This window comes from Lonchura striata, chromosome 2 (assembly GCF_046129695.1).
Source record: "Lonchura striata isolate bLonStr1 chromosome 2, bLonStr1.mat, whole genome shotgun sequence".
NCBI classification, from domain to species: domain Eukaryota; kingdom Metazoa; phylum Chordata; class Aves; order Passeriformes; family Estrildidae; genus Lonchura; species Lonchura striata.
In genome coordinates, this window is record NC_134604.1 from 39,775,409 (window position 1) to 39,798,958 (window position 23,550).

Below are 23,550 nucleotides of genomic sequence, written 5' to 3' on the forward strand. Positions count from 1 at the left end.
CTGTCAAAAACCTCTGTTGTGAGAGATAGAGCTTTTCAATAACCCCTGTCCTGGTAATCATTACTCTTCTGTGTTCATACTGCCATAGGACCCTGATTCCGAGTCGGAGCTGAGGCTGTAGCCACTAAGTGCAGTGCAAACACATTCATCTTACCACAGCCTTTGTCCTGATGAGTAAGTATGGGATTGATTTGGGACTATCTACATCTGGAGAAACTTCCACCTAAGAGTCTTAACAGATATTGATTAATTAAAACTTGCAATAGTTGTATCTGTTAGCCGAGAGTCAGCTGATAGGGCAGTAATTTGTCTGGTCACTGCAAAACTAGGGCATGGCTGGGTCAAAGTCCCCATACATGTCTCGCCATATATTCCCTATGGGACCTTGCATAACTTGTCCATAGGTGTTGGGCTACTGTGAAAGATGACTTTTGGCTTAGATGTACCTCAGAATTAATTATCTCTGCAGGAATGCATTAACACTGTACCTTTCAAAGTCTGGATGAAAAAAGACCACAACCTGACATGCACAGTGGTAGGGAAAGTCTGAAAGTGAAAGGGTTTCTAACCCATGTGACAGGGTACCAGGCTTTATCTCCTGCCAGCTCTGTCCTGGTTCCACATGTTCAAATGAGCTTTTTGAGAGGAGCACATCCTGTGAGGTGATATCATTTGCCAGTGTTAGCAGCAGGTCTAGGGCTGGGACTGCTCTCCCTGCGTTCACTGTATCAATACCATTCACCTCTCCTAATGCAGAGCACCCCTTACTCGATCTGGGCTGCTGTGCCCTGAGGGCCATGCCCAAACATTATGAAGGCCTTACTTCTCTCCCAGTCCAGATCCCAGGAGCAAGGTCATTTCTGGTTGGAGCATCCCCCTCCAAGGGTCGGAGTGCCCATCCTCCAAGACCCTCTGCACATCCACACCATCTGTGGTTTGTTACAAAGGCAAATCACACTGGTGGCCATCCACTCTACGGCCAAACTGAGGTTTACATTGCTGCTTGCCTGATCCCGTTCTGTGCTTAATCCTTCCGGCACAGCGCTTTGTCCCAACAGGCCAAGCATCAGCTTCAGTGATGCCTGCTTGGAGGTTTATACAGGTGTCACTGGCAGTGCAGACTCTGGGTCTGAAGCACTAAGCCATATGGATTTCCCCAGATGGATTTTCTGTTAAGCCAGTTTTGCATTTGTGCCCTGGGAGTTGACGAGGCAGAGGGAGAAAACAAAAGCTTTCAGTACCTGCCTCAGCATGGCACTGGTGCCAGCCAGGGAGCAGCCAAGGAGCCAGAGGCCAGTTTCTCATCTTTGCCATGGTTCTACTGACACTGGTGTCAATTGGCAGAAATTCCTGTTGTGTGGTGGACACGCAATTTTCTGTATGGGGTATCACAGCTGAGCATTCATCTGCTTCTTTAAGGCAGTGCATTTGAACCCTATTGGTTTTTAATTACTTGTGTTAATATATATATATAATTTTTTTTTTTTTTGCAAAGTGAAATGCACTTTAATGAGTTGTGTTTTCCTTCTTTGGGGTCAGATAAGTGATCCCTGGCATTTCCGGTAGTGATCCAATAAGTGAGCACAAGAGCCACACATTAATTAGATCTGTTTCTTTTTTATTATTCTGGCTATACTGCAGCCACTAACCTTCACATCTAGCTGGTGAATATCTCACCCCATTACACTGAGCTCAAGCTTTTTCTAATTCCCACTTATAGAAGCCTTGCTCAAAGTCCACAGTAATTTAAAGATTATTATGCAAGCACACATTGCTCGGTCATTGAAGGATGACTTGAATACTGTAGCCAGTAAAGTTTGACTGAATTATTTGCAATTAGTGATCCAAAGGACTAGAATAAGAAGTGCTGCCCTGCCTGGTTGGGCAAGAAGGGCTCCCTTCAGGACGATGGGTTTCATTGCTTGTCTCTTCTGTGTCTATCCTGGTCTACTTTTTCTTTCAGATGAGTGTGAGTCAGCAAGGTGTTCAGGTTGAGAAGTTCAGAGCTCCTTGTTCCCACCTGGAAGCAAAGTCAAGTGAGAGTAGCTGGTCACTTTTGAAAATACCAATTGCACCTAGTGGAGGGGAAAGGTAATTGTTTAACTGTGTATGTCTCTCTGTTTTGAGTTCAGAGGACAAAAATGTGTGTTTCTTGCCCTCTAGGTTAGGATGAAGGATGACGTGTTGTAAAATAAGCCTTCTCAAAGTGTCTCACAGTGGTAAAGGACTGCTCATTTTGGAATTTTATAGTGAAGATGACAGAAGTTGCAGGTGGTAGGCATGTTGTGGCAAAGGTTTTTTCCAGACTCTAACTGGGCAGCAAATTAAATTAAAAAACACAGTGACTGGAGGTACTAGGCCTGTAATTAAGTGGATGGGTGGATGCATGGCTTATCTGCTAACATATGAGCATTAAAGAATCCCCTAAAACCACATTAAAAAGCTTATATGGTTAAACTTAATTGCTCTTCTTCTTGTCTTGCAGTTGGTGAAATTAAAGGAAATTTTGGCTTTATGAAAAAATTAAGAGGGTAATTCAGGAAGAGAACCGTCTGGCAGTGCTCTGAAGTTTTATTGCAAAATGCATAAGAAATATTCATCTCTAGTTGGATAAATAGATTATTTTAATACAGGGAAGCAAAATATATAAATGTTTTGCAATAAGTAGGGTCTTGTTTTGCATAATGTAATTCCCATGAGTAATTGCAGTGAGACCACTGGCTTTGTCAGGGCTTCTAACAAGAATATTATTTTGTACCAACTTGCGTCATTCCAAACAATTTTACTCAAGCTGGCCTATTTGTAATTATTCACCTGGCCTGCTGAACCTCAGCATTTGATTGCCTGTCTGATATTCTCCACTTGTTCTCTCCTGTCCCATGCAGGGATAGGCCAGGAGTTTGCATCTCTGCGGGACGAGATGTGCAGGCGATGGACAGGGCCAGTGATGTGCTTGGAAGTGTTGGGCTGAGCCAAAAGCAGAAGGCAGCTGTTGACAGCTCAGTGAGGAGCTGCTCATTTATGAGTCTGGGGATTTGGAATTAAGCTCTAAGCTTCAGGATGTGTCATGTGCATACTTACAATGCAGTGCTCTGTAAAAATTGCGAGAACCACAAAGCAAATGAGAAAAAAAATCAAAGCAAGGCACAAGGGGGTTGTTGCTTGCTTTACCTATCCTAACTCAAAAAAGGATACTTTTCCTGTTTGTTATCCTACAGAAAAGACCTATTAACCCTTTCTTGACTGCACTGCCTTTAAAATCTCATAGCGACTGGCTGCCTTCTGATTTTACTACCTTTTCTGCCGTAGTAGCCCCCTATTTGATGGAAGAGTATAATTACAAGCAATAAAAATACACACACACCCACAAAACAAAACAAAAACAAAAACAAAAATAAAAATAAACATGAAAATATTTTAAAAAAAGACAGCTTTAGCTTTAGTGTTTTGTTTATGCTAGCCTTCAGGAACCAGGATCATGCAATATTGCAATACATGGAAGGCTGCCACTTTTTTTATCCAGATTGTAACACAGGAAAACAACTTCCCATGCTATTGGAAATGCATGCTTCCCTCTTCTACTTTTTATTGCACACCATTTAAGAGGACTAAACCTGCATCAAATTCTCTGTGACCCAGCTCTAAGCGTTCCACTTAGTTAGTCTAAACCTCTTTACATTCCTCAACTCTGATCTGCTAATCCCCCATAAATCACCACCATTTCTCAACAAACTCAAGCCAGTGTTAAGATTTATGTGGAAAGGATTTGTCATTTCCCACCAGCCTTAACCTGAATTAAGATGGGTGAGTGCTGGGGGGGCAACAGAAGGAGGAGGACATGCCACATGAGGGGTGCATTTTTGCACGAGAGAGCAAATTCATCTTGTTTAACAGATGATCAAGGGTTTCAAGCTGCAAACAGGAATGTTTCTGAGGCTGTTTTCATCAAGACAATCCCAGCAGGGAAGGGTCTGAAGAAGAACTGTGTTTTAGCAGCCTGTAGGTGCTGCATGTGCCTGTGCCAGAGCACTGGCAGGGGCTGTTGGGCTGTGGCTGGGGATGGCCCAGAGCCCCACGGGCACACACAGTCTGCGTGGTGTGCAGAGAACACGAGGGGCTCAGTCCTTCGCTGCTTGGCCCCCAGGTGTGCAGCGGGGAGGAAGCATGCCTGTGCTCTTTGTGGGGTAAAAAAACAAGTGGCAACAACCCCCCTTTGTCCCTCCTTGTTTTCCTCAGTTTAGGTGGCCACACTTGCAGTTACTTGGGGTACTGCAAACAGAGAGGCTTTGTTCCATGCTGTTACAGGTTACCTCTCCTCTGGTGGGGCCAGGTTTTCTTTTCACATTCTGTGAACAAGGTTTCAGGAGCACAGTCCCTAACTGTACCCCCTGTGTGGCACTGAGACTTCAGCCCCTTCCCACCAGCTTGTTTAGACTTTCCACATGCATCTGTTGCATGGCAGAGCATTTACAGCTGTATTGCCTCCTTTCACATCTAGGTTTTTTGCTTGTTTGCTTTAGAATACAATCTCTGCTCTTGTTCTTCACACCCAAACCATCACTCCTTCCTGGAGGCTGACAGTTATCTCCTGTGGTCACCAAGTCCTGACCCCAGCAGTATCTGCTCTGGCAAAACTGGTCCCTGTGCCCATTCTGAGGGACATAAACCCTCCCTTGGTCCCTGACTTCTGAGACTTAGCTGGGCTTCTACATGAGTTCTCCAGGACCTTGTCCAGCCCAGCTCTGTGGAGCTCTACTGGTCCTTACACTCACCCTTACCCTGCAATCACCATGGAAGTTTGCTCCAAGAACAGTCCCATCATTACAGAGTTCTGTGGACATAAAGCTTTGCCAGGGTGTCCTAAGCAGAGGCATCTCTGCCGTTCTCTGTTCACGTGGATGCCAGCAGTCAAACTCCTGCTAACAAATGCTCCCAGCAGTCACATGGATGTGTTTGGTGCATGATAAACTACATATTTTGGATGAACACTGAGCATTCCTGAAGAATGAATAGGACCTTTCAGGGCCTATCTCCACAGGCATAAAGACTGCATCTAAGGAAAGAGCTCTGATGCTGGGTGAAGTTGCATCCGTGGGGTGGGAGTTGAGCTGGCTGGGTTGGAGCTGGCACAGTGATGTAGTGGGGACATGGCATTAAGCAATGTATCAGCAGCCACCAGCTGTTCCCAAGACAGAATGTATGTCTTATCCCATAAAGGGTATGAAAAATACTAATAACAACAACAATAGCAACAACAATAGCAACAACAATAATAATAAAAAGCCACCTTGTGCATGAGTCACCGGGGATGAGTATGCTCCTTTTGGCAGTGTGTTGTGCTGTGTCCTTTGATTGACCTGGGCTCTGATTCAGGCTGACCTTTACACCTGGATCAAATGAAATTATGGATATTGATCAGGATTTTTGTTGACCTGACTGAGTGGACTTTGAACAAAAACCCAGACATGTTCCTCTGCAAATTTTGTGACTTTATAATCTTGATCTTGACCAACAATGGTAGTCAAAAGACACATGCAGGTGAAAGGGAAGAAAAGGCACCCTTCCAACCTGCAAGGCAGGTTTTCCCTGTCTCTTCTGTTAGTTTTCATATCATGTTTCCTTTATTTCTGTGTGTGTCAGCTCTTGTCTACTCTTCCTCAGTTCCTTTTCATTTCTCTATCCCATGTCTTTGATGTTTTCCTCCCTACCTCATATTCCCTGTTTGCCCTCCTCCTTTCTGCTTTGAAGAGCATCGCTTCAGCAGCAGTGCATTTGTGACTGCTGGACTTGAACAGGCCCAGGTGGCTGGTGAAACACCAGGACACTGCCTTGATGCCTGCTATTGCTTTGCCTCCCCACAAATAGCTCTAGTGAGACCCTGGGACTTCTGCCAAGGGACACCAGTGCCCCTAACTATACAGGGCCCTGCTGCAGCATCCCGTATCCCATGGTAACAAATGCTTCAATGTTTTCTGCTTCAGCTCAAATTCTTGAAAAAGGAGCTTCAGTTTTTAACTCCAGACTGTCTGCTACTGCTCAACACTTTCCAAATCTGTAAAAGGCTTACTCTGCAGCTTTCTCTGCACTTATTCTCTTGGAGGAAGAGCTTGATTCAGAAAGAGAAGGTCCTGGCTTCTTCCCAGGACTAAAGTGTCAGGCAGCTTTTGCTGATTTGCTGAATCACCCCACCCTGACTGGTGGTGAAGTTGCTCTGTGCAGTTGAATAGTGGTGATAGCTGTCCAAAATAGGCTGTTTTGGGGTGGGGGCTGAGTTAGGGTGTCTGGCAAGGCTGTGGGGCTCCAGCATTAATGCAGTTTATTTTAGGAACAAAACTGTTACAGCTCTTATTCTATGCCTCATGCAGCAGGCCAGGTCTAATTCTGCCTGAGTTCTTACCTGGAAGCAGAATTTCACACCCAGCTCTAGAATTTTAGTTGCTTCTGGTTAAATACTCAGAACTGTCCTGGTTTTGAGCTGTAAGCTGATGACAGGACATTTAAGAAATGTCTGAGCATTCAGCATTCGTTCTGCTTGAGAAGTTGTTTCTCCTGGCTCTTTGTCTAGATCAGATTAGAAAAATGCAGCTTAGCTACCCTTTCCATACCATTCTTGCCCTGTTCCCCATGCTTTGTCAGGTTGGCTTTTCAGCTGAAGCCCTGTTCTAGTTCTGCCAAATCACTTCATTCTCATTCTAATTCCCATGAATCTCAGTTTTTCACTTATTTTCCCTTGTTAACAGGGACAATGTTTGGATCCAAGTGAAAATCATTGGTTGGATAAAGCTAGGTGCAGAAGGGTGAGAAGAAGCAGAAACACCGTTGAGGAGAGCAAACAACACAGTGAAGAGAGCTAGAGAAGCACTCATGAGAAAGCATTTTGGGGCTGATGGCTGGCCAGACCATGGATGGAAAGAGAAGCTTGCTCAGTTTCCTCTGTATGTTGGGAAATAGAGGCCTTTTTTGTTCCTGGTAAGTAAGCAGCATGTGTCACATTGTGTAACTCCATCATCCATTTGTTCTAAAGGAAAATAAAAAGACAATAGCCAGAAAATTGCAAGCTGCTTTGTCTGTAGCATAAGATAACTGAATGGTACAGCAGGCTAACAAGCCTCTTAAAATATAACAGGTTTAAACCTGTTTTGCAGTAGGGAAGGACCTCCGTGTATGAAGGAAACCTCTGGATTTTGGTCCAGGTTTACATGTTCTGCTCCCAGTGTGATCTCGTGCACAATACTGTGCTTGGCAGCCCAGACACAGTGTCCCACAAGTGGCAGTGTGACTTACAGAGGGCAGCAGGATTGCCTGCTCCTCTGTCACTCCATTTCCTTCTACTTGGCTGTGCAATGGCAGTGGTGGGGACAGCCTGTCACCCATGGGTTACACAGTTCCTGTGGTAACATCAAGTGGCTCCAGAAACCTGACTTGTGGGAGCACTCAGAGTGTGAACCAGGTCCCTGAGGATTTCCAAAGGAGGGCCAAGACACCTTACCCTGCTAGAGGCCAAATGATACCAGAGTGGAGCCAGCTAAACTCCTTGTCCTCACCTCTTTTATAGTAAAGATGTCAAAGTTCTATTATATATATCTGTTACTGCAGCTCCTTTAGATTTAATTTAAGCTACGTGACCTTGCATTTAGAGTGCCTGCCCTTGTCTATAATCTAATCAACTCAGTCAAGAGGAATAGTTGGACAAGGATGAATGTAGGCCCAGGAACCAGAAATTAGATTGTGTGCAATTACATCTGTGGATTTATAGCAGAAATTTACTGTGGAAAGCGGGAATTTTGATCTTCTCGAGAGCCCAACAGGAGGGAAAGTTAACGGCTGACACATTTATTGCATGGAATCTGCAAAGACCAATGGAGTTGTGATTAGATGGATGGAACAGCATGAGTCAATGAATTGGTTAGCCCAGAAGTAGAAGAAAAATCTTGCTAGAACCATTCTTTCTTTATTGATGGGACAGTGTTTTAATGGAAGCCATAAACAGGGGTGTAGGAAAACAAAAGGGACTTGTTTTACCCTCCGAGGCCTCTTCAAGGTAGTGCTTTCTAAAGTGCAATCTGCTGCTGGCTTTGCTCAAAACTATTTTAGCTCCTTCAACTCAGCCAGAGGCTGTTCAGCTCCCACCACAGGCTCCCCTCCTCCCTCTGCCTTATCAGTGTTATGCCTGGCCCTCACGTCGGATCAACATCCAGGGCTTTGTTTCCTGCATGGCAGAAATTATGCATTTGCCCTGACACAGGCCACAGAGAAAACACACATGCCCATCATGATCTCAAATGGCCACTTCACTCTTGTTTACTTTCCCCTCCTGTTGTCCTAGGTGCTGTAAAAATCATCCCAAAACCCCCCAGATCCTCTGCCAGAAATTGTAATGTAAGGCCAGAGATTAGGAAACATGCATGGGTAGATGGGTCATGCTAAGAACTAGATGATCTTATTTGTTTTAACTTACTTTATGTAGACAAAAGATATTTGAGTTTGTGTATGAGCTCCATGAGAAGTTTGTTTGTGCTGGCATGGGAGCCTCAAATCATTACATTCACATTTCCAGCTCTGGATAGTAACATTTTGAATATAAAATTAAGCAAATGTTTTACTTCAAGTCACAAACCCCAAGTCTATTCACATTGGGTTTTGGGAAACTTTTATGAAAACAACATAACACAAGATTGCATCTAAACTGCATGGCAGTCAGCCAGTAATGGCAACTTGGTTGTGAATTAGTTATTTAGAAGAAGCTGAAAGTGTGACAAAATAATGGCAAGAGGGTTTTTTATTTGTAGAAAGTCAAAGCTGATAGTTCTCAGTGGGAACATGCTGTACAATGTTAGAGCAGAGACTGCACCAAGAGAGATGCAAACATAAGAACCCGAATGATGAGAAGTGAGAACGGGGCAATAAACATGTGGTAGGGACAAAGCAGCAGAATGGTCAGTGCCTGAAAGGCTTGCAGTGATAAGGGATTTCTTTATTCTATTCCACAAAAGTCTCTCCTACTACATTGTAATTGCATGAAGGAAAAAACACAGACAACTGAAGAAATGAACCAAGAAAAGACTTCCTCTGTTCTGGGTATGCCGAGTGCAGCTTTGCTTGTGAACCCTGAGGGTGTTGTTAGTGCAAGCCCTATTCCTTGTGAAGGAAGCCAGCCTGAGAAATAATGAGCAAGAATAAAGGGGCTGTTGGCACAATATTATGATTATTTGAGGAAATAATGTGATATGAAGATTAGCACAGGATAATAGCTATTGCATATAGCAGTGTTTTATGGTCCATTCTGCGTTGCTTAACATCATTACTCATTCTGTGTCAGGCATGGTTAAGCTGAATTTTAAAAGGAGGCCCTTTGCCTTGCTCTGTGTTGGCGGCTTTGGTGTATTGTTAAGCCTTACAGTCTACGTGTCTCCGTGCATAATGCAACACTTACTGGTCTGAACTGTAATTCTCTTTTATAATCTTTTACTACTGTGAGACATTGTCCCTTATGGAATTCCCATAACCTCAGACTTGATTTTCTCGTAAAAGCAAACCAAAACAGTTCTTTCCTGAACTTTGTAAGTTAGTGTAGACTATTACCTCTCTGCAGAGGGCATGGATGTCTCAGTATCTTCTCCCTTCTGCAAATTAAGAAGCTGTATTTTCCTTTGATGTCTGTGATAGGAAGGAATTCATCTGAGGCTCAGCAGCAGGACTGGGGGACATCAGTCCTTGTGCAGGCCTGTGGGGTCCTGCAGAGCTGATATTCCTGACTCTCGCTGCCCACTCTCTTGTGCAAGGATTCAAATTAAACTCCATGCTAAGATCAACCCCATGAGATGGCTCCAGGACATTGCAAAGCCAGATGTGATACGGCCAAGAGAATTCTGGCCCTGTGCAATTCAAGGGCAGATACTTGGGAGGCATAAAATTTGGTTAGATACTTCAAGCTATTAATCCTTGCTGCATAGCTATGAAGATCTTGCCAACTTTTGACAAGGGCATATAGTGATAGGACAAGGGGTAATGGCTTTAAACTGAAAAGGGCAAAGATGGACCACATGCTGTCACAGTCCCTGCATACAGATCCAAAGGAGACTGAGGAGACAAAGCAAGTCCTGTGCTGTCCAGATCATCCCTAATGGTACATGTAGGTCTCATCATGACTCTTGGGCCATCATTGCATCAGAGGTGGGTGTTACCTGGATAATCTGGCCTTTTGGGAAGACTATATTGCAGATTTAGGATGGTCCCTGCAGTGCCTGAGCTCAACCATGCATCAAATGCATGGGGTTGTAGGACAGCTCAGGGCTGGACCAGTCCTCAACACTGCCTGCCTTAACTACACAGTGACAGATCGGCCCCTGTGCCAGCATTTACTGCTTCAGACCCAGCTGCAATAATGTGTGCTTGGACATGGCTGCAGTGGGGATTTAAATTCACTGCTCCAAGCTGCCTGAAAACTACATCTTAGGTTTAGAGTTGATTTTATAAGCTGAGGGCCAAGGGATGAGCATCAAGACCTGATTTCGCTTGGGCTGTCAGGGTTCAGGTGAGCTTGGGTTTGAGAACTGTCCTCTCCTTTGACTGCAGATCAGTGGCATTACTGTCCTCCAGCATTCCAAGGGGATGGTGGCAAACATGCACATTTGTGAGAGGCTTCCCCAGAGAACTTGTCCCTCTTTTCAGCAGGCAGCTGTTTCCTGCCAGTTCCCAAGGGACAAGGTGGGGGTAAAGCCATTTGCTACTACTCTAATTTTTTCCTTGCAGACCCATGTTCCAGGAACATCCCCATGCAGAACAAAGCTGAAAATGTACTGCTTTCTCTGCTGTTGCCCTGGGATGAGGTGCAAGGCATACCTCATGTCCAGTGAGTCAGGAGCTAAGTTTAGCTCTTCCCCTTTGTAAAATCTGTGCCAAGGGAAGATTTTTCTGAGCACATCAGTTTTATTAGTCTAAAAAAACATGTAAGGAGGCAGGCTATTTATGTTTGTGAGTGCCACCAGCAAGTACCATGTGAATTCTCTATTTACTTCTCTGCTGGGGGACTGTACTCCCAGTCTCCATCTCACAGCTGGTGAATGTCTAATAGGGACAGGACATGCATTATGCTGTACAAGTCTCAGCATCCCGGGACACAGGAATGGGTCCCAAGTCACCCCACATCTCTCCACACTGCTGTGAGGCAGCCTAAAAATGTAGCTGGGTCTGCAGAGGGAGCAGGGTCAGAGACAGTTTTATTTGTTTGGGAAGCACTCAAACACCATGGAGATGAAGGCCACATAAGCACCTAGGTAAATAGAAAAGACTTTGCTAACAGTGAGCAGTACTGCTTAATGAGTCATCCTGCTGCCCTGCAGTGTTATCACTTTTGCCTTGTGCAATAAAAAGCTATGAAGTTCGCTATAAAAATAATGCACGATGAAATGAATATCTGCCTGCTTATGCAGAAGGCAGCCGTTTCCTATAGATACTCAATGCAACATAGGCAGTTGCTTTCAAAGTCAAATTCGAGATTATTCAATTTCTTTGAGCTTCCAGAAGGCTCAGATCTTGATTAAGTTGCCTCCATATGGACCTCTCTTTAATTAAAACTGTATCAACTACTTAACTGAAGAATGTCTCCTATTCTTTCATGACGACATGCCTCTCAGGGTTAAAGAGTCACAGAAAGAGACCCCCTAATTCATTCATCACTACAGTATGGATAGCTGGAGATTGATGTAGGCTAGCAGCTCCTCTCCTCCACATAATGAGCTGTAACTCAATACATGGAAGCAGCCATAGGGGATGTTTTTTCCCCTGTATCTGATGCTGAAAATATATTATGTAAGATAGGTATTAAAGAATAAAATTTTTAGCCAAAATGGGGTGTCTCTGTCCACCCTTCCACCATTTTAAGTGCTGACCCTGAGGTGAACTTTAAGAGTCTCTGCCCTTACCCACTTGCCTTTGTATATTGGGGTTTTGGATAGTATTCATCCAGAAAGAGCCTGTTTCTGTCAAAGAAGCTGTGCTTCCTGCATATTTCTGCTTCTTACTTAAAGTTTTCTTTTCCTGTGGGATTCTTGAGCTATGCTCCGAGTTCAGGTATTCAATTCTGTTGAAGGTAAACATACCAGTAGTGGGAACAGATTTCCAACTTTTGGAGATTCAGACACCATTTATTTTAATAAATGTCACTTTCAGTAAAGAGAGGAGAAGCCAATCCCAAATCCCTGTGTTGAAACTGTAGAAGACCTCATTTGTATCCAGCCTTCACAGTTCAGTCCTGTTCTAGTATGAGCTGGCTCTTCTTGCCAGTGCACTTAGATCCAGATCTGAATTCAGGCCTAATATTTGTGGTTTGGGCCCATCTCATATTATTAGTCATCTCCTCATCACTTCACTACTTCTGGTCAGTCACTCCCATTTGGAGAAAGGATTTCTCATATCAGCTTGCATTTCTTATCCCAGAAACTCTACCCCAGTCATGGCTCCAGCTTAAGTTATTGCCAAGCATACAAATCTATTCACATGCCTTTGAGCTGCACTCTTCTAGACATTGTGGAATCATAAAATATCCTGAATAGGAAGGGGCCCATAAGGGTCACCAGTTTCAAATCCTGTCCCTGCAGAGAGCAACCCCAATAATTACACTATGTGCCTGACAGTGTTGTCCAAACACTTACTGAACTTCAAAGTATACTGTCCTCTTCTCTGGAAACCATCTCAAATTATCTTTAGCAGGTTAGCAGGGTTATGGATGTGTGCAAGAGCAGGATGGGGCCTCTACTTGACAAGTTACCTCATCATTAAGAATGGAGATTTTCTTCTCTCTCTATCCAGGCATGGCCCCACTCTTTCATTCCCTTTTACTTAAGCTTTTTCAGCTCACCTCTGTGAGGATTCTCCATTTGCTGCTCCATGTCTCCATGATGCTCAGCAGCTCACCTCTTTCCTCCTCCATACCGACTGCTCCCCTAACTACTCATGGGTAGTTGAAGAGTGGAATGGGGAGCAGAAATTTTTCATTTCTTGATCTGTCTTTTGGAATTTAAAAATACATACCAAATTTTTAGTGAGCCACAGAAGAATTCTCTGCAGATTGGTGGAATTACATATTATATGTGAAATGAATCTCAAGTCATGAAGAGAAGGTTTTAAGTGTCCATTAAAAAACACAGATTTTCCTCCAGCAAAACTTGGTATTATTGGGTTCTTTATCAGCAGATAGAAAACACATGTTTCTTTCTATTAGCAGGAAGTCATAAGATCAATTTTTTTTTCTCTAGTAGCTGAAGGAGCAGCACTTCTTTGTGTTTACAGATGCCTAATACAACCTATAACTGGCTCCAGGACTCAAACTCAGAGAGTGGGTGAGAGAAGGTCATTACTTGTCAGAGAACACTCAATGAATCCTTTCAGCAGTGCAGAAGGACAAGAAGATACTTCAGAAAAATCTGTCTTGACTTCATGTAAGTCTGGTGGAACAACAATAATGCCCTTCCTTTTTAATTTTGGTGCTTCTAGCCATTTCTTTTTTTCCTTTGTCATTAATTAAAAATGAAAAATAAAGTATAAAAAAGCTCCTAGAAATAGGATATTTTAAGATATTGGGAGATAGTTTCAACCAGAATGTCAATTGCAAAGAGGTTGTCTTTAACCTCAGACAAATTCAACTGCATGATTATGTAGTCAGTGAATGGATGGTTGAATGTTTTACATTTCATTGGGTTCCATTGAAAGTCACTGGAACTCATTTTATTTACCTTTGACTATTTGAAAGTTAGAAGTTTGGCATAAAATTTCTAAGACTTTTAGGGTCTGATTCTGGGCAATGGAGAAAGGCACTTGGAAGGACAATTCAGCCTAGATGTCACAGAGTCTACTTGAACTTCTGAAGGTAACTACAAATTGTCTAGAAAAGAATCCAAAATTACTAGTCTAGCCTTGATCTTTAGTTTCTGGATGGCTTAAATTTAGTGTAATAAATGCTATTCATACTACGCAGACCTATTGCTGCCAAGGTTTCTGTTGCCTTATTATGTTGACTGATTTGGTGGCTTTGAATGGGTGTTGCAGTGCATTATAGCATAAAAATCCTTCCTGGCTGTTGGTCCCATCCGAGCTGCATGGACACTGAACTAGCTTTGTCTGTGAATGGGACAGTGTGGCCCAGGGAGTAGAGATGCAAACCAGGTGCACCAGGTGGTCAGTGGTCAGGATTAGTTGCCTGTGGTGAACCTTTGAACTGGACGATATGGCCAGTGTCTGCACATTTCAGTAATGTCTGTGTTTTGTAAGGATGATGGGAGAGCTTTTACCACCAAATGTAAGAGCTTCCAGATCTGTCTACCTTGTACCTCCCCTGAAGAGAGGGAAGTGCTCTAGTCTGGTGGCTTTTTCTGGGTTTGTCTGCCGCTCTGATGCTGTGAATGACCTGGTAGCCCCTCCATGAACACAGTTGTAAGGTGCTTGTGGCAGAACTGTGTGCTGTGCAGTGATCCCCCAGGTGTGGCTTTCCAAGCCTAATCTGTTGCTGTGATTTCTTGTGCACCTTTACATGGCCTGTGTTGGTGAGGTACCACGGGCAATAGGTGACATTTACTGGGGTGGACATGTATAGACATGTGCAAACAAAAGGAACAAAAAACATCTCCTGAAGGTGTGGGGAAGCCTGTGTGCTGGGCACTTCAGCCTTTTGAGGAAGATTCCCCTTCAGTTTTGCTCTCACATCTCACAGGAAGCTTGTGGGGTCATCATCCCCTGCCACTGCCAGTCGGGCCTCAGCCCAAGGACAGCATCTGCACCCAGGCAGCCCTCTTGGGAGACCTGCAGCTGGCTGAGTCTGGCAGAGCAGGGGCAGGGAATGGGTCTGCACTGCAGCCAGAGGAAGCATCACTTGCAGGGACCCAAGTTGCTGGAAACTGCTCAGCTACAGCCTTGCACCTCAGTCCCATCCCTACCATGTGCTCAGACACTCCTTCCTGTGCCCCATGTGTTGAGGACTTGAATGCTTGGCTTTGCACAATGTTGTTTCTTTCACTGTAGAAGAAGCTATTTCAGAAATCTTCTGAGTGAGCGTCGTAACTAGCATGGTTATCCTGGACACCAGGGCAGGAGACAGACAGCTGTTAACAGGAAGATACTCCCAGTTCTTCCCATATTACAAATTCTAGATGGAATGTTCACCTTTGTGCAGTGTGGGCTGATGGAGTGAGCTTTCCTTGCTCACTGTGCAGCCAATGTGTACAGGTTCAGGCATCTGTGGGGCTGCTCTTTGTGCATCTCTGCAGCTGCCCTTCTGTGGTGCAAAGCCCACACCCTCCTCAAATAAACAGCTTTTTAAAGAAAGCTGGAACAAAACTACCAGAGAGAAGCATCAAGGGAAGCAGCAAGTAGCAACAGAGGATGTAAGAGAGATGAACCCACTAACCACCACAAGTAGATAAAAGGAGATGCTTTCTTCATACTGTCAACTGAGTAAATAGCTCCATTGTCACTGGGGTATTATTTGTGTAATCCCCTGGAGTGAATACTGTTTAAAATCTGCTTGTTTTCACATGCAACCACACTTCCTGCTGCTGCTCTCAGCACTGCAGTGCCCGGGCCTGCCAGCAACCCCATTTCAAAAGTGGTAAGTTTTTCCAAACTGTGTTTTTCCCCAACAAGTTCAGGGCCAGCTAGTCAGGAGAAGGTTATTTGTGAGGACACAGCCAGCTTGGCCATGGTCCTGCAGCACCCTGAAGCTGAGATGAGCCAGCAGATGCCATCTCCTTGGCTGTGCCCCTGAGGCTGTGGTACAGGGGAGGTCCTGGTCCCCCGGCAGCAGAAAGTCTATCCTGGAAGCTGTCACTTTGTCCATGCCAGCCCATGCTGCTTAGAACTGCCCTGGAGGATGCAGATGTTCAGAGGAAAACCCAATGCTGCTGAGGAGTTCTGCTCCAGTTTGGGGTATTCCTTGTTTCCCTCTAAAGCGATACCTCCTCTTCCTGCCTCCCACCCACAGAAAACATGATCCCATCAGTGGGATTCATTCCTGGTCCATTCCTGTATCATCCCTACTCCACACCATGGGGCACAGCACTGGAGGACACAGAAAGTCCTGAGCTGTGACTTTTCATCAAAAGCCAAAATCTCAATTGCAGAGGCACAAATCTGAATGGAAGCCTCTGACTCCAACACTAGCATGCACCTTTTATCTCAGTCAATCTGATGTCAATGAAAGAAACACATGAGCAAGTTTGCACTGATTTGATGAAGGATCTATTTAATTGTATGTTGTCAAGCTGGAGTAAACACCTTGTGCAACTAAGTCTTAATTTATACTAACTTACCTGAACCACTGAGAATATAAAAATAGATAGAATGGATAGAAGCCAGTTTCAGAAAGGTGCAAAGTTTAAACATTGCAAATAAATGTTTAGAAAAAGGGAAAAAATAAAACAACAAAAACCAAGGAAACCATTACACATTTTCATGTAGATGTGACATGAATAGATGCTCAGGTGACACGTCAGTACTCATCCTTGTGGGGCAGCAGCTGTGCCTTGTGTGCTCTGCCCAGGACACACATCTCCTCCAGGGCTTGGAAACGGTCCGAGGCAATTGCCGTGGTGGGTATCTTATGTGGCACTCTTAAAGACTGAAGTTCTCCTGGTACTGTCTGGGAAAGTGTATACACTCTACAATTCCCCGCATCACACCATGTAGAATAGTTGGCATTTTGCTCCTGAAGGAATCACCTTTTCTGTCATATCTGAGTGACCTTGGAATGGGTCCCTAATTGGATCCATGCATGTGCTCCCCCAAGGCACTCTAACACTCCTCAAACCCATTCGCTCGCCTTGTGGATCATTAAAACCCTTTGCTACTAACAGTGCTACTCCCAAAAGGTTTCTTTCATGTCTGTTTGGATATATTTATAAAAATTATTTTATAAATAAACATCTGGATGAAATTAAAAATAAATCTTATAAAATCTTCTAAAAATAAATCCCGTTTCCAGGCACAAAACTGCTTTTGAACAAGATTTTAGTTTTCTCCCCCACAAAACCAGAGGTGGATAAAAAGCCTTTCCCCAGCCTCTGTTTTCCATTTAGTGCTCAGCTACAAACTCAGAAGTGTCAAGTTCATCCTCTGCACAGGCATGTTGAGAAGGCTTCCTGCTATGTGCCACGGCTTGACTGCTCCAAGGAGCAAATCCAAGCCCTTTTCCCCATCTGATCCTTATTAAGCAACCTGGGATGTTTATGTGGGTTGGAGATGGGGTCCTGAACCTCCTCCTCATTTGCAGTCAGCTCCAGATCTGGCATGAACATCCACCTCCTACCCTCCAAGGACTACATCCGTGCAATCTCACTCGGTGTGAAACTCGTGTTGCTGTCTCCTTCCCCACTTTCAGAGGGGCTTGCTCTTGCATTTGGAGCACAGTTCTGGAACCTCTCTCTTGCTCTGTGGCTCCATCTGCTCCACAGCTGGTTTGGCAGATGACAAGTGGTATCTGGTGTATGGGCTTTGGAGCAGAAGAAAGTAGTTGGTAGGGACAAGCTACCTCAAGGGTCATTAGGCTTAAAAAGAGCCTTGAGAATGGGCCATTCCTTGACCAAGTGCTGTGGCTCCATATAATCCAACAGGTGGAATATGTCCCTCAGTCCATGACAGGTTGTAGGGCTATCTTCTGCACTAGAAAATAATTTGTTCAGAGTTTTGTACAGTCTCTGTGTAGCTCTTGTCACAACACGCCTGAGATAGAAATCCCTTCCGAAGACATATGGTCTTCATAAGCACCTTGAGATTCACAGAGCTGCCTGGCAAAGAAAAAGGAAAGTGGAGACTGATGGGAGCACGAATTTCTACTTTTCTGGTGGTCTCTGCCTTGCTTCTGAATGTGTCAAACTCAAGCTTGCAGGGAAAACAAGGAAGGATGCTTGACTGCTGAAGGTTTTCTGCCTGCATCCCTGCTTCACACACTTCCTCTCAAACGCCAGCTCCCTTGGGATACCAACAACCAGAGGCGCTGCTTCTGCTTGCAATATTCTGAGCTGCTGCAAACACAGCTACCCTGTTTACTTGTGCTCTGCATCTCACATGTCCAGGCACATCTTCCTGGTAGTTTTGTTTTCCCTCCTCTGATATTTTAATCTGGAAAGAAGGAGATCAAGAATTATCCATTTACCAGCTTTTCTACAGAGTGTAAGCATTCCTTGGGTTTCCCTCAGGGATCCGTTATTCCAGAACACTGTGGCTCTTTCAGCCTGTTTCTGCAAATCCTCTTGAAAGAGTGTCTGAGCTAACGGTGTGCCAATATCAAGCTTTCAGGAATAAGGAGCCAGGCCCCCAAAGTCATGAGATTAGCTTTAAAATAGAGAGTGGTTTGGGTTTTTATAAAAAACAAGCATTAAAATTTGGCATTCATTTTATTTACTTTTTGTTTTTAAATCTTTGGCATATGCTCAAGTCACACTTCCAAGCTTTTCTCCTGTAACTGTTAAAAACAGAAGCTGGCACCCTCAGGAGCTGATTCCCAAGACTCAGAGAGCTGAGGTTTATGAAACTGGAATTCAGGGATAATCACTATAAAATTGCAAGAGCTGGGACCATTGAGTTAACAGTATGGTAAAAATGGGTTGCCTGGAATATCACGACTCTGGCTTTCATTTGCTTTTAAACATTTTTGATCTGTGGACTCAGTCTATCTCTGAGTATTACCAAACCTGTTAAATAGGCCTAATTCTTTCTCTTGGGAGTCATCTTACACTTTTGCAAGCTTTTTTCTCTCTCCAAAGCCCAAAGAGTATCTGTCTTCCTCTGCTCTGTGCAGTAATGCTTTGGGTAGATGTTTGAGTTGGAATAGATAATCTAGTCCATAAAGATCATCTACCTCCAGTCCCCTGCCATGGGAGGGATACCTCACGCTTGACCACTTGCTCAGAGCCCCATCCAACTTGGCCTTGGACACTTCCTGGAATGGGACACCCACAACTTCTCTGGGCAACCTCTTTCAATGCCTTACTACTCTTACAGTAAAGAATATCCCACCCAACCATTACAATCTGTCCAGAAGACAACAATTTTCCATTAGGTCTCTACTTGTCCATGTGTTCTGATGCTGTATTTGGGTACTCAGCAGGACTTGCCACCAGCAAACAGATTTCCAGGTCAAGAGGTAACTGAACTGGTGAGCTCAGTAGAGTCTGGAGAGCTGCTCAGATGACAAGAGGGAGGCATTTTGCTTACATGTCTTCAGGCTGAATCAAACCTTGCTATTACACATGGTCAGTGTTTTAAATTGTGTTCCCAAGGTGAGTAGAGCTGAACTAACAGAGCTGTTTATAGATGAACTGGTCACAGTGGTGGATCTGTCAGTATGGTCATGAGAGTAGGAGTGCTGTGGCGAGAGCCCCTATTTATAAAGTCTCTTCACTACTTCTGTGAACAAGGGTCCCCAGTCTGCAGTATTAACTCTCGTAAAATGACTGTTTTTTGAGTTTTATGCCAAGTTAAATCTGTACCAGTAACCCTTGTGATCCTTTCTTATGTCTAACTATACTTCCTTTGTCACACCTTTACATTGGCATCTTTGGTGACCTTCATTTTAAGGAAGAACCACTAAAACCAGCTCTTTTCAATGATTTTGAACACTTTTTGGCAGTTGTTAGAAACCATTTTTTTGCCAGAATTTTTTTGTGAGAAACCTTACACATCACCCTGCTCCTTGGGATCAGAGATGACAGACACACACAGAGGGGCACTTTTACAGTGCTGACACCTACACTCAGTAAAGGTTTTTCCCATTGCTATGGACTCACCTGTGATTTGCTGAAACCAAGGTGTTACCCCTGCAGTGGCTCCTAACAAGTTCTTCAGTAGGAGTGTAGGTTTTTTGCCTCACCAAATCTAACCCCTGCCTTCCCTCTGCTACAGGAGCAGCCATGGCCTATAATCCCTTCCAGAAACTGGATTAACCCTGCCCTGAAAAAAGATGCATTTTGAATTCAGTCCTTCTCCTGGAAGGCTGCTACAAAACTTCATGCTTCTGAGGAGAAACCTCATTTCCAGCTCTGCAGTTAGTTTGTTCCCATTTGTTCTTATGCCAGTATTCTCCTTTCAGTTTAGTGGATCTTTCTGGCCCCATCCCACGTTTGCCTCACACAAATCTATAGTGAGCTTTAGTACTGCTGATCAGCCTGACTAAGGCTACATTTTTGATCTCATCTCATAAAGCTGGATCTTCTTCCTAGCAGCAGTCCTCTACACCTCCGCGTATTTGAATTAATTTTCTTGAACATGACTTGCCAGAAAGTCTACACTGTTTCCCAGACAGTAATAATACCTCTCCCCTTCTACTGGAAGTGCCCCAGCAGCAGCATATTTCTCTTGTTCAAAGCCTTACTACATTTATCATCTATTCCAATTGATTAATACACCTATGTTTTTCCTTAGTACAGGATTTTTAGCTTATTCAGGGAAAATTCATAGAAGTCTGTAAAGGTCCTTCCTTGCTCTGAGTGTAGGACGTCCAATTCTCTATAATCACATTTCTGCCTCCCCTGTTCCTGTTCTCATGGTGATTTTAGTCTTTCTAATTGATACTCATCTCCTCCTATTGATCAGCACTGTTCTTTGGCATTGTGACATGAGGTTATTTCACCAACGCTTTCCTTCATTTTTGTTGAGGTTGTTGATGAAATATTCAGTAAGAGCAGTTCAAAGGATCTTCTGTGATGAACCCTTGTAATGACCTTCCTCCCTGCAGATATTGTGTCTTACAGGACTACTCTCTGCCATCTCCTCTTTGATCAGCTCTCTCCCCACTTTACCATTCTTTGCTAATCCCTGTTTTTCCCAGTCCAAATAATGAATTCTCCTGTGGTATCACATCAGATAGTAGACTTACTGCAGATCCCTGTGTAGAAAACAGTTGCATCAGAAAAAGAGATCAAATTCGTCTGGCAGGACTTTTACAAATCTGAATTATTTTTAATTAATTTCCCTTCTATGTCCCTTTTAAAAATTATTCTTTTCATGTAGTTTATTTTCCTGTCTGATACACTATTGCTGTGAAGCAAGAGGATTGCAGTTGCCTTTATTACTTTGCTTTTCCCTCTTGAGAGTAGGCACTAATTTGCTCTTACTCTCAGCTTGACTAATTTGAAAGTCTCCTTTGCTCTGCCTGTGCAGATTTGTATGCCAGCTCTTCTATCCTTTAGATACAGACATTATACCATAGATTTTGAGTGCATAATAGGTTTTAAAACTTTTTTCTAGATCAGTTATGAACATTTCTCTTCTCATACTCCTGTGTTACCCTTTTTTCTTCGTATATTCAACAATAGCAAATTATTAATTTCATTACATAGATTTAATATTACTTTCACACATTTGTTTCAGGTCCATTTGTTTCATTTGTCTTTTCATTTGAAGAACTTGTCTATTTTTTTAACAACCTCTACAAGGTCTAAATCATCTACTTTTCTTGTAAATTCCCCCTTTTCCCTTCTAACACTGATATATTTTCAGTACTCCAGAGAATCATCTTGCACTTTTTATGTAAAGACATTTCAGGCTTCATTGATGTTCAAGTCCTTGAGATAATTTAATTTGTTTCCTTTGAAATTAATTTGCCCTTATGAAATTGCAAATTTTATGTTACCTTTTATTTCTCTTCTTTTGCATGAAGTTCAGATAAGGTCTCTTTGGTTTTATTCTATCCAAGAATGCATTTATGGGCTAAGAATTTTATGACAATTTAGCAAAGAAAAAAAGCTAAAATAGCAATGCCTTTGTTTGATTCAATGATTATGTCATTAAAAAAACGCTGCTGGTTCTCACTGCCTGGAATACCCAGTCACCACCATTACTCGTAGCATTAGTTCTTCCATCTATATGTGTGTGCAAAAAGGGAAAATTTCATGTAGCACAAACAATCCTGGTACTATTTATCTCTCTACTAATTTCCAAAAATCTTTGTTTGTAATGTTACTGTTACCAGACAACTGGAAACTGATTCATATTACCAGTGGGAAACATTTTTTGTGTTCTGGTGAGAATGTGGGCAGATGCCTAGGCCTTTGATGGATTTCTCAGCCATTTGAAATTAATAATGGGCAAAAAACAGTATGACTACTGCAGTCTGTATTGTCAAGATACAGGCTGGAGGAAAGAAAGTCAAGAGATCTGTGCTTGGTGGTAAGTGGATGACAAATTAAAAGGACTCTTGTGGGTAGGTTAGACTCATAAGCACCTACAGATGATGTTCCTTAGTGCTTTGATGAGGTAAACCCACTGTTTCTTCTGCTCTGGAGCACTATGGGTGTGCTGGACTGTTCTGAGACCGACCTGCAGTACTGAGTAATGCTGCACATAAAACTCTCCATCATTCAACGCATTTAAGATATGAGAGGTTTCAAGCAGTCGGGGGCACATGGAACCAAAGCACAGATTTACATCCACTCACCCTGCTTGGTGAGCCTGCCTTTGCTTGCAGCACATGGACACAGTCCCACTGGAATTATGTAATAGAAAATTACATAATTAGGGAATTAATCCCCCTAACTGAAAAACTCTTTCAAGCAACTGTCGCAGACCTCCCGGTGCCTGAAGGATCAGTTTACTTCCGATGGGAGTTAGGCAGTCCCATCAACATCGTGCCTTGGGCAATTTCCCCCGTAAGACTTTGCTGACTGAAGCAACAGTGATCTGTGTGTTGTATCACCCTGTCAGCAGAGAAATCCCAAGAGCTGTTTCCCAATGTCTGTGCCTGGACAGAAGCTGCTGGGCTCAGTGCTGTGCCTCCCACCCTGTCCTTGCATCACTGCCATCTGTCCCCAAGGACCCAGTGCCTCCCTGCTCCTCCCTGAGGCTGCCCAGGAGCTCCTGGGTAGAGAAAGAGACAAGAAGCAAAGAAAGCTGACAAGGACAGAGCAACTTGGTCTTGTGGGTGGAACCCCTACCCATGGCAGGGAGGTTGGAATTAAATCATGTCTAAGGCCCTTCCAACCCAATCCATACTATGGTGCTATGAGAACAAGTCTCCTGTCTCACCTGCACCAGCACAGTGACTGCTGGCACATTGGCTTGGGCACGCCAGGTCCCCTGTCCTACACAGGGCCTTGCTTCAGCCTCTCTCATTGCTTCTGTTGCTCCCAGGGCCTGCTAACATCCTGCTGCTCAATTTTCAAGCCTAATGTACCTCCTGGACCTGCTACTCCTGTTTTGTGGGTGTGATGGATTTGTTAATTTTCCACTGAAACATACTTTTGCTCTGTGCTGGACAGCACAGAGCAGAGTCTTCAGCCACAAATGGTGGCTGAAACATCTTTCACTCAGAAACAGGCTCTTTTGTGACATTGAAATATACATGTATATGAAAAAAGAATAAATGAGTCCTCGTGTAGTGAGTGTATGAAGCACTAAATCAGCAAAAGGACAATAGAGGCTTTTGATTTGCATCAATAGGAAACACAAAAAACAGTGTATCAAGTAGGCAGATCATAACTCACGCTGGAGTAAATAACACAGATATTGTTCTGACCTTGTGTGTAGGTTTGCTGCTTCAGTAAAAAATTTTATTGCTGCTGACCA